The sequence below is a fragment of the Physeter macrocephalus genome, chromosome 17 (genome assembly GCF_002837175.3).
Source record: "Physeter macrocephalus isolate SW-GA chromosome 17, ASM283717v5, whole genome shotgun sequence".
Lineage (NCBI taxonomy): Eukaryota > Metazoa > Chordata > Mammalia > Artiodactyla > Physeteridae > Physeter > Physeter macrocephalus.
This window is the reverse complement of record NC_041230.1, coordinates 7,241,337-7,253,708: the sequence shown is the minus strand read 5'-3', so window position 1 is coordinate 7,253,708 and position 12,372 is coordinate 7,241,337. Positions and strand designations below refer to the sequence as shown.

Here is a 12,372-nt window from a genome sequence, read left to right as displayed (position 1 = left end):
ATTTTAGAAGATGTGGTTATAGTATGGTTATGTTGAAAATTATAGGAAGATAAACCAAATATGACAAACTTTTAGCTATTAAACTAGGTGGGGGGGGGCAGGGTGGTAAATACATGTCCATTGTACTTTTCTAACTTTCCTGTTTGTTTGAAAGTTTTCATAATGGCAACTTGGAAGGTTTACTAATGGACGGTTTTCTCTTTGTTATCCTTTTGATAATTTCTAATAAACTTTGAATTGTGAGAGGAGAGTGTAGATTATGGGATATCTGTTATTAGGAATTTATTAACAGAAAACTGCTTCATACCCTTTTCTACTTAAGCAACTAGCTATATTCTCAACATATATTTACAGCCACTAGTTCCAAAGTATTTATTCCAGCATTAGTTTACTGATGCAGCACATCAGGAATGAAATTGTCTCACATGTTCTCTGTATTTTACTGGACTTCATTAAAAATCAGTCATCTGAAGTTGAATAGGAGAGTGGGGGAGATTGGAGGCTCTTCTAAGTTCATTACCAACATAGTGTCTTTCTCTAAGAATTCGCTAATGATAATGCTATTAATTATCATCAGAACAACAGTAGCTAATATTTATTTGTCAAATAGTCTTATAAGGGTTTACAGGTATGAATCCTCACAAAAACACAGATAGGTATTGTCTTCACCATTTTACAACTGAGGCACAGAACTAATATATTGGTATATTGCTGAATATCTTTTTTTTTTTTTTTTTTTTTTTTTTTTTTTGTGGTATATGCGGGCCTCCCTCTGCTGTGGCCTCTCCCGTTGCGGAGCACAGGCTCCGGACGCGCAGGCTCAGTGGCCATGGCTCACGGGCCCTCCCGGGCCCAGCCGCTCCGCGGCATGTGGGATGTGGGATCCTCCCAGACCGGGGCGCGAACCTGGTTCCCCTGCACCGGCAGGCGGACGCGCAACCACTGCGCCACCAGGGAAGCCCTATTGCTGAATATCTTGAGGATGATGTGCTGTGACTAAAGGCTTTCAGTTCCACAACTGATAGATTAAGAGATTCTCCTCTAGTATAAATTTGCTGGTATCCAACAGGAATTAAGTGGTTTTGATCTCAGGTGGCCTCAGCCTGCAGCAGCTTGAAGCAGGATCTCAGTTCCCCAGCCAGAGATTGAAGTCATGCTGTGGCAGTGAGAGCACTGAATCCTAGCCACTAGACCATGAGGACCAGTGGCCAGTGACAAGGCCCCGGCTTGTCTGCTTTGTAGAAATGAATTTCAACAAAGAGACGGAAAGTAGTGAAATAAGTAAAGTGTTTATTCGGGGGCGGGGGGAGGGGAAGTACGTGTGAATAGACACACAGGAGGCCTCAGAGAGAGAGCTGCGCTTTCATGGTAGTTTAAATCACTTAGGTGGGGCATCTCTTTCGGGTTTCCTCTGGCCAATCATCTTGCTTTGCCAGGTTCTGAGTCCGTATTTGGTATAATTCAGGGTCCTCCCCTGAGATGCACGTGCAACTCTTAGCCAAGATGGATTACAGCCCAGGGGTCTATGGATAGGTTGACATCACCTACTATGGGGTGGCACCCCCCCTTTTGGCCTCTACAGAGGCCAAATGTACACATGTAGTCAGGAAGGTCTTCTTGACCTCAGAATGGAAATATGTCGTCTCTTTATCTTTTATTTGGGCAGGACTCAGCTCATCTTCACTTCTGCCATTATCTCCATCTTGGAATATCTACTCCACAGGGGACAGACTCCAGCTGCTCAGCCTGGGGCCCATCTATCTCCTGCCTCAGATTTGGAAGTATTTTATATATTCATTAGATTAAGATACCTGGCAAGAAATCTTTTACGCCAAATGAGTTGTAAGAATGACCAAAAAAAAGGTTTCCTAAACGTTTCCCCTAGTGTTAATATTCTATAAAGAGTTGAGTCAAAGAAAAAGTACCTTTGAATTAACATTATAAGCTTATGAATTCTCAGGTGTTCATAGAGACATGAATATTGGGCCTTCATACATTTCTTACATTTTTAGAGTCTTTTACCATTATTAATTCTCTGGTGTTCAATAGAGTGTGAACAAAATCTGAAAGCATTCCCACATTCCTCACATTCAGGGTTTCTACTTAATGTGCATTCACTGATGTTCATTCTATCTAAAGGCCTTCCCCCATCATCGTGCACATTCATAGGTTTGGTTTCTCACCATTATGAATTATCTAATGATCTGTAAGGATTAAATGAAGTTCAAAGGCCCTTTCATAAATCTTAAATTCACAGTTTCTCCTTAGTGTGCATTTTTTTATGTTAAGTGTTGAACTCCATCTATAGGCCTTCCCACATTCCCTGCATTCATAGGGTTTCTCACCAATATGAATTCTTTAATGTTGAGTAAGATGTGTCCTCTGCCTAAAGGCCTTCCTACATTCTTGACATTCATAGGTTTCTCATTAGTATGAATACTCTGATGACCTTTAAGGTGTGAATGAAGTCTAAAGGTTTTCCCACATTCCTTACATTCATAAGATTTCTCATCTGTATGAATTTTTTTATGTTGACCAAGTTTTGCACGTAATCTAAAGGATTTTTCACATTCCTTACATTCATAGGGTTTTTTCATCAGTATGAATTTTCTGGTGTACTCTAAAGTATCTGGAAGAACTGAAAGTCTTCCCACAGGCCTGACAGTCATAGGGTTTCTCCCCAGAATGAATATTCTGGTGTACTTTAAGGTTTTTGCCAAAACAAAAGCTTTCCCACATTCTTTACATGTATAGGGTTTTATGCCACTATGAATTTTTAGAGTTGTTGACATATTCTAAATGCCTTCCCACATTCCTTACATTCATAGGGTTTCTCCCCTGAGTGAATATTTTGGTGTACTCCAAGGTCTCTGCCAAAAAACTAAAAGCCTTCCCACATACAAGACCTTTACAGGGTTTCACTCCATTATGAATTTTCAAATGTCAAGTTGGTTGTTCACGAATTCTAAAGGCCTTTGCACATCCCTTACATGCATAAGGCTTCTCAGCAGTATGAATTCTCTCATGTTTGATTAGATCTGAACCATAATTAAAGTCTTCCCACATTCTTTACATTCATAACTGATTACTAGGAATTCTGTGATGTAGGGTAAGAGATGTATCTTTTCTGTGAATAGATATATTTTCATAGATGATTTTCATTTGGCTAAAATATTCTTTTTGAGGTTCTTGTTGTTTCTTAATCTTGACTTTCTTATTACCTATTATAATAGGTAATATATTATAGTAGGTATATCCAAAATTGGATACTGTGCTAAAATCAAAGTGTTGACAAGGCTGTCTTCCTTCTGGAAGCTGTAGGGGAGAATCTATTTCCTTGCCTTTTCTAGCTTTTAGTGCCTGCCTTCATTTCCTGGCTCATGGCCCCTTCCTATGTCTTCAAAGCCAGAGCACAGCATCTTCAAATCTCCTTCTATGACTCTCCTGCCTCCCTCTTTCTCTTATAGGAACCCTTTGATCACACTGGGCCCACCAGGGTAATAATCTAGGATAATTTCCCCATCTCAGGGTCCTTAATTTAGTCATACCTGCAGAGTCTCTTTTGCCATGTAAGTTAACATATTTACAGGTTCTGGGGATTAGGACATGGACATTTTGGGGACATTAGTGTGTCCAGTTGGATTTATTTGAAATGAAGGGATGGTCAATACTAGATAATCTGTTAATATGACTGGTTGTAATATTAGATCTAATGGGGAAATTCACTTAATTCTCTCCTTAGAAGCTCAAAAAGCATGTGATAAATTCAAAACCCAATCTTGTTTTTTAAAGTTCCGTAAAATAGGAATTGATATATAGATATATTGCAGCTTAAAAGCCAGTAACTTAAGGAGGAAACACTGGAGGCATTCCTGCTAAATTCAGAAAAAAACAAAGGTACTCACCATCAACCCTACTATTCACTGACACAGAAGGAAATTAGATATGTAAAATTTGGGAAAAAGGGGTAAAAAACTAACATAATTTACAGATATGATTGTATCTCTGGGAAACTCAAGAAAATCAAGTAAAAATCTGCCACAACCAGAGAATTGGTAGTGGGATATAAAATTAATATACTGAAATTACTAGTCTTCATATATAAAAATAATAGTTTCATATTAGAATTAGGGAATATATTTTTAAAGCAAAAAACTTAAGGTGAAATTAGCAAAATTTATGAAGGACACAGTAAACACTCCTAAATGACAAATGCATTTTAACATTGGGAAACATATCCTATTCTTGGATGAGAACATTCAACAGCATAAAAAGACATTGATAATTCTCTTAATTGAGTACAAACTTCATGTGATTCCCCATAAAAAAGCCAGCATGTTTTTTCTCTCAAGAACTAGACACGTTAAATTTAAAGTTCAGTGCTCGCTTCGGCAGCACATATACTAAAATTGGAATGATACAGAGAAGATTAGCATGGCCCCTGCACAAGGATGACACACAAATTCGTGAAAAATTCCATATTTTTTTAAAATTTAAAGTTCATATGGAGGGACTTCCCTGGTGGCGCAGTGGTTAAGAATCCACCTGCCAATGCAGAGGACACAGGTTCAGGTCAGGGAAGATCCCACATGCCACGGAGCAACTAAGCCCATGCACTACAACTACTGAGCCTGCGCTCAGAGCCCGTGAGCCACAACTACTGAGCCCACATGCCACTACTGAAACCCATGTACCCTAGAGCCCACTCACTGCAACTACTGAAGCCCATGCCCTCTAGGGCCCACCTGCCACAACTACTGAGCCCACATACTGCAATTACTGAAGCCCACATGCCTAGAGCCCATGCTCCACAACAAGTGAAGCCACCACAATGAGAAGCCCACGCACCACAACGAAGAGTAGCCCCCACTCACCACAACTAGAGAAAGCCTGTGCACAGCAATGAAGACCCAATGCAGCCAAAAATAAAATAAAATAAAAAGTAAAGTTCATTTGGAAAAATAAGGAAGAATAACATGAAAATGTTTGAAAAAGAACAACAGTGGAAGAATAATCATACCAGATGTTGTTTGTGTTATGTTAAAGACTGAATAATGAAAATATTATAGTACTGGTGAATAATTATACAGGCAATATGAATGGAACAGAATAGAAAGTTCAGAAGCATTGCAGATATTTTACAAAGTGTAGTGTATATTAAAGTGAACTTCAATTCATTAGGACAAAGAGATTTTTAGATATATGGTAGACTGAAACTATTTTACATACACACATAAACAAACAAAAAAACCCAGTTATTACCTAAGAAAACCACAAGCCAAAACACAAAACAGCACTGCTACAAAAGGTGAGAGTGACTCACCAATGGTGTTCCAAGCTCAACATTTGTCAGAATAAGAAGTAGGAAGGAAGACATAATAAACAACTGGTGTTTATTTGATGTGGGAAGGGTACTAAGCCAAAAGCAGCAAATAGACTGAACCTGCACAGCATGTCTACATGACTACAACTGTTTGCCTTCAGAAGAAAGCAATAGGTGCGGGAACTTGGACATGATTCATAGGCCAGTTGCTGGTAATGCCCTAGAAGGAAAGGGAAGTACCTACATCCACAGTACTAACCATTAAGGTAACCTGATACCCCATAACACGAAAATATATCTCCCCTTTATCTCTTTCTCTCTCTCTCTTTTTTTTTTTTTTTTTTTTTTTTTGGCTACATTGGGTCTTCGTTGCTGCACCTGGGCTTTCTCTAGTTGTGGCAAGCGGGGGCTACTCTTCATTGCAGTGCACGGGCTTCTCACTGCAGTGGCTTCTCTTGTTGCAGAGCACGGGCCCTAGGCACACGGGCTTCAGTAGTTGCAGCACGCAGGCTCAGTAGTTGTGGCACATGGGCCCTAGAGGGTGCGGGCTTCAGTAGTTGTGGGGCATGGGTTCAGTAGTTGTGACACGCAGGCTCTAGGGTGCATGGGCTTCAGGAGTTGTGGCTTGCAGGCTCTAGAGCACAGGCTCAGGTGTTGTGGTGCACAGGCTTAGTCGCTCCACAGCATGTGGGATCTTCTCAGACCAGGGATTGAACCTGTGTCCCCTGCATTGGCAGGCAGATTCTTAACTACTGCACCACCAGGGAAGTCCTCTCCCCTTTATCTCACAAAAACAGGTCAGCTGCAAATCCATTTTTCCACTCAAGCTGACTACAAAGAAATCAAGCTGAATGAATGGAAGACTGGCTCCAAAAAATGGTTAGAGAAAAAAGAACACCAGAATTTTAGAATAAGTTTAAATAGCATCCTCAATAGATATAAGGAATTAACAAATCTAGAAAGTGGAATCACTTAGATTATACAAAATTTTAATTTGTAGTCATTGAATTAAAAGTTCAGTAGTTGGCTTGAATAGCAATAAGTACATAGTGGAAAAGTAAATCAGGACACAAAAAATAGAGAAACGAGCACCAGAATGCAGCAGAAAGGAATATAGACGTAGAATGTGTATATAAACTTGACATTCAGCAGTTTAAAAATTTTTGGAGTGATGGGTCACATATCTATTTGAAGATCATATTCACTATGACCCTTTACTCAGCAAAATGTACACATCTACATATACTCATGTGCTGTTATGGGCAATAGCAGGGACTTACTTAACCTCCAAAGTTCACAAATGGACCACACCTCCTGAATGACAATAGCCATCTAACGGAATGTCCAGGAGACAAGAACAGAGAGAATTGTGGGGAGGTCATGTTCTTCACAGAAAGATGGAGATTTCCAAAAATAAAGATGGATAAGAATGCTCAGATTAAATTAGAACCATCATGTGGTTAGCAGGAAAATATCTATATCCCCAGTTTTGAGTTGCACATTTCTTCACATTTTAACATCTCTGAAATTGAGTTTACCAAATTACATAGCCTAGTTTAATTAGTAGTGATTTTTAAGTGATAAATAAAATAAGTGGAATTACAACCCGTGGCTTCTTAAATTCAAGCACATGCATTAAGTAAAAATACAAAAAATAAATAATACCGAGAAAGTTCTTAGAAAAAATTCAGAACCTGAATGATTAACATAAAAATTCTGAATGTTTCAAAGAGAGAAAAAACTGTGTAATTACAAAAGAACAAGAATCATATTAATATCAGACTTTAATCAGTGACAAATATATCAGGAAAACTGTCTAAATATTTAAATTAAAAGGAAAATAATTTTGTATTTAGAATGCCATACTCTGCAAAACAGAGAAGGAGAGTCTAAGCAGAACAAAGAAATCTCTGTGCTGACAGCAAATGAATATCCAACTTCCAATCAAGAATTATAGACATTTGAAGAAGCAGAAAATCATCAGTTCATAGAAACAGATGCAGAAGTGACAGAGACAATAAAAACAGCAAGGATGTTAAAAACAGTTACTATAAATAAGATCCATGCACAGGAAAATATGGACACGATAAGGAGAGAAATTTAAGATTAAAAAAAAACGCAAGTGGCCTTTCTGGAGGTGAAACTATAACATCTGAAATGATATTATATGAAATTAACAGCAGGTTAGACGTTAGAAAAAGTCTGGTGAACTTACGCACATAGCAAAAGAAAGTACCTAGAAAAAAGCTCAGAGGGAAAAGAAACAAACAAAATCTGGGGGGAAAAAAACAAAACACATCAATAATGACCTGTGGGATAATACTAAGAGGTCCAACATATGTATAATTGTAGTTCTAAACTACAAGAAGCAAAACCAGATGCAACTGAAAAAGAAATAAATCTATAATTACAGTTGGAGATTTCCACACTTCTCTTTCATTAATAGGACAAGTAGACACAAAATAAAAATAAAGACTTGACCAACTGTTTATATCAATCAACTTTACATTTATAGAGCACTTCATTCAACAACAGCAGAATACATATTCTTTTCAACTGCATATAAAATATTCATAATAGACCATATTTGGGGCCATAAAATAAGTCCCTATATATTTGAAAGGCTTGAAATATATGATGTGACCACAATAGAATTAAGCTAGAAATCCAAAGTAAAGATACTCGGAAAATCTGCAAAATAATTAATATTTAAACAGAATATTTCTAAAGAATCCATAAGTCAAGAAGAAATCATGCAGAAAATGTAAAACTTTTAACCTGGTGATAAAGAAAATATACTGAAATTTGTGAGAGGAAGCTGAATAAAACTACACAGAGAGGAGGGAAATTTCTAGCTCCAAATTCTTGTATTACAAAAGAAAAAAGTTATCAAAATCAATGATCTAAGAAACTATTAAAATGTGTAAATTAAACCCAAAGCAAACAAAATAATAAAGAATGGAAATCAATGAAAGAGAAAAAGAAAGATATAGAGAAAATCAATTAAAATTTAATAGGTTCTGTGAAAAGATCAATAAAATTGACAAACTTATACCAGAGGTGATCAAGAGAAAAGAGAGAACACACACGTTATCAATACCAGAAATTAAAATTGTGGACATCAAAATCTCAAATAAACAACCTAACCTTACACCTAAAGGAACTAGAAAAAGAACAAACAAAATGAAAAGTTAGTAGAAGGAAAGAAATCATAAAGATCAGAGCAGAAATAAAATAGACACTAAAAAAAATAGAAAATATCAATGAAACTAAGAGCTGATTCTTTGAAAAGGTAAGCAAAATTCATAAACCTTTAACCAGACTCATCAAAGAAAAAAGAGCCCAAATTAATAAAATCAGAAATAAAAAAGAAGTTAAAACTGACAACACAAAAATATAAAAAGGATCATAAGAGATTACTACAAACAAATATGCAATAAAATGGACAACCTAGAAAAAAATGGGCAAATTCCTAGAAATGAACACTCTCCCAGGACTGAACCAGGAAGAAACAGAAAATATGAACAGACCAATTATCAGTCCTGAAATTGAATCAGTTATTTTAAAAAGCTCCCAACAAACAAAAGTCCAGAACCAGACGGCTTCACAGGTAAATTCTAATAAACTTTTAGAGAACAACTAACACCAATCCTTCACAAATTATTCCCAAAAAATTGCAGAGGAAGAAATGCCCCAGACTCCAGGGCCGTCAAGCCCACAGGAGCACGCACGTGCAGCCAGGTGCAGCCTATTGAGCGAGGATGCCAGAGCCTGACCCAGAGCTGCAAAAGCCCAGGAGGAAACTGGGAGCTTCACACCTACGTGTGTTGAGCACCCTACTTTTGTTCTGGGTAGGAATGCTAATGTCCACCGTGGGTGTGACCTGGAACGAGGTCTGGCGGGGAGCGGGGGGCGTGGTGGATTTTGTGTGTTGTCCCTGGGGAAGCTCAAGCGCCTGGAGCAGGGCCTGGCACGTAGCAGGTGTGACGTGTGTTTGTGTGTAGGTGTATGTCCCGAATTGGGGTGGCCCTCTGTACCTGAACTGATGCTGGTCACCTCCAGCTACTCTGCAGCTGGTTGTGGAAGTGGGTAGCGTCGTGTTGCCGTGTGGTGTTTTCTCTGGTGTATCTATTTTTGGATTAAATGTGAGTCGTGTTTGAGCTTGCAAGTGACTGGAGGAGACATTAACAGGAAGTGGTTTGTGAGTGTGATTTTTCTGTGTAGAATTACTTATATGAGGTAGAGAATGATGTGATGCCTTAGGATTGTGGTTTTGTTGAGTGGATGAGATAGTAGGTAACTGAATGTGTCTGTTTTTATAGATGTGTTAGTATTTATATGATGGTTACAGAAGGGATGTGGTTCTCTTGCGTATGTTCTATGGTGGCAGACTGCTGAGCGACTCACAAACCGTGCCTGACTGTGACTAGCTGGATATCTGATACCTGCTTTTATTTGAGCCTACAGAATTGTGCTGGCAATTAAGTAAGTGAAATAATTATAGGTGTAAGAATTGAAAAGGAGATTTAGACTATCATAATTTCCAGATTTCACTGTATATCCAGAAACTCCATGTCAACTAATAACAAATATACTGAATTGAGTAAGACTCCACGCATTGCTTGCAAACAAAATATTTTATTAACTACTACTTTAAACACTTCTGTGTTTTTTCATGCTCCTAAATGAAGTCTTGGCAGATTCGATAGCTTCTTCAGTCACTGTAAGATGATAAAACTGAGGTCACTCTCAATAAGTATAATCATTTTTGCTAATTAAAATATTCCCTGGAAAAATCATTACTTCAAACTTCATTTAAAGCAAAACCTTTCCACCTCCTGCAACTTGAAATTTCTTCTCTAATATCCCGGTCTGTAATTTGACTACTTTACTTTATCCCTCTCTGTACGTGGTCTCTGGCTCTTCTGGGATTGAACTAGGGGACAAGAGAAATAAGGAGCAAGAAAAATCTCACTTGATTGGTATTGCAGTAATCTAACTAAGGTTATGTCTTGCCTTGGTGGCATTCAAAGCTGACTTTTAAAAATCTCTTTTTTTACAATATTTTAATTATGAAAAATTTCAAACATACAGCCAACTTGAGGGAGTTTTACACTGAACATTTATATACTCACCACCTAGATTCTATCCTTAACATTTTATTATACTAGCTTTGTCATGTATCTATCCATCTCTCTATACATCCAGTAATCCATCTAATTATTATATTCACTTTAAAGTAAATTGCAGACATCAGTACACTACCTCCTAAATACTTCAGGAAGCATATTAATAAGAGTTCAATCTTTGTTTGCCTTTCTGTTTTGATGTACATACAGGAAAAAATGCAGAAATTTTGGGTGTACTTTCTTGGTTTTGACCAATGTGTATATGTAATCCAAACCCTTATCAAGATATCGAACTTTACAATCACCCGAAGAAGTGCCTTTATGCCTCATGGTGTCAAAACTCACAACCAACCATCCAGAGGCAAATATTGTTCTTTTTGGGGGTAGGGGGCTGCAGGTTAACTTTGCCTCTTTCAGAATTTCATATAAATGAAATCTTACAAAATATACTTGTTTGTGTAAGTGTTCTTTCAATGAGAATGTTTTTGAGATTTTGTATATCTATTATATGTAATATGTATATAATATTGTTGGGTCTATCAGTAATTCATTCCTTTTTATTGCTAAGCAGTGTTTTATTGTATGAATAATGTATGGTTTATCAGTTCTTACAGAGATGTACACTTGGGTTGTTTTGGCTAAAAGCTTCTAATAACATTCTTTTACAAGTCTTTCTGTGATTATAGTTTTCATCCTCTTGGGTAAATAGCCAGGAGTGGAATTGTTGAGTCATAGGGTGGGTATATGTTTAGTTTTATAAGAAACTTTCCAGATCTTTCTCCATTCTCAAGCCCCACCAACAATGTCTGAGAGTTCCAGTTGTTCCACAAAATGCAGCTTTAGGACTTACTAGCCTTTTTCACTTTAACCATTCTGGTAAGCGTGCAGTGGTATCTTAGTGGTTTTAATTTGCATTTCCCTGATAATTAATGATGTTGAGTTCTCTTACATAAGATTTTTGGCTATTTGTATATTTTTATAAAATGTCCAAAAATTATTGAGTTGTAGAGTTCTCTATGTATCCTGGATACCAGTCCTTTGTCAGATATATGTTTTATGCATATTTTCTCCTACTCTGTTCCTTGCCTGTTTGTTTTTGTAAAGATGTCTTTTGGTGAGAAGTTTTTAATATTGATGAACTCTTAACTTATCAGCTTTAACCTTTAATGGTTTTTGACTTCTGTGACCTAAGAAACATCTGCCTGTCCCTAAATCACAAAATCTTATGTTTTCCAATAATCACTCTTTTGTTTTAGCTTTTATGTTTAGGTGTATGACCAAACTCTTATTATTATTATTATTATTTGGTATGATGGTTAGATAGGGTAAATAATCATGTCCTCTGCAAAAAGATAGTTTTACTTCTTTCTAATCTATATGCCTTTTAAAAAACAAATAACCTGGGCTTCCCTGGTGGTGCAGTGGTGGAAAGTCCGCTTGCCGACGCAGGGGACACGGGTTCGTGCCCCGGTCCGGGAAGATCCCACATGCCGCAGAGTGGCTAGGCCCGTGAGCCATGGCCAGTGAGCCTGCGCATCCGGAGCCTGTGCTCCGCAACGGGAGAGGCCACAACAGTGAGAGGCCCGCGTACCGCAAAAAAAAAAGAAAAAAAAACCAAATAACCCAATCGAAAAATGAGCAGAAGACCTTAATAGACTTTTCTCCAAAGAAGACATACAGATGACCAGTAGGCACATGAAAAGATGCTCAACATTGCTTATTATTAGAGAAATGCAAATCAAAACCACAATGAGACATCACCCCACACCTGTCAGAATGGCCATTATTTAAAAGTCTACAGGGCTTCCCTGGTGGCGCAGTGGTTGCGCGTCCGCCTGCCGATGCAGGGGAACCGGGTTCGCGCCCCGGTCTGGGAGGATCCCGCGTGCCGCGGAGCGGCTGGGCCCGTGAGCCATGGCC

The 12,372-nt window shown here is 38.0% G+C and overlaps 1 non-coding gene and 1 pseudogene across 1 annotated transcript; one reads left to right on the top strand and one right to left on the bottom strand.

Moving 5' to 3' along the window:
* Positions 1-2,279: 2,279 nt before the first annotated feature.
* Positions 2,280-12,372, bottom strand: part of LOC112067313 (zinc finger protein 345-like) — a 54,482-nt pseudogene continuing 44,389 nt past the window's right edge.
* LOC112067346 (U6 spliceosomal RNA) lies at positions 4,380-4,486 on the top strand. Its single transcript, XR_002893221.1, has one exon. It is a non-coding gene; the product is annotated as a U6 spliceosomal RNA (small nuclear RNA).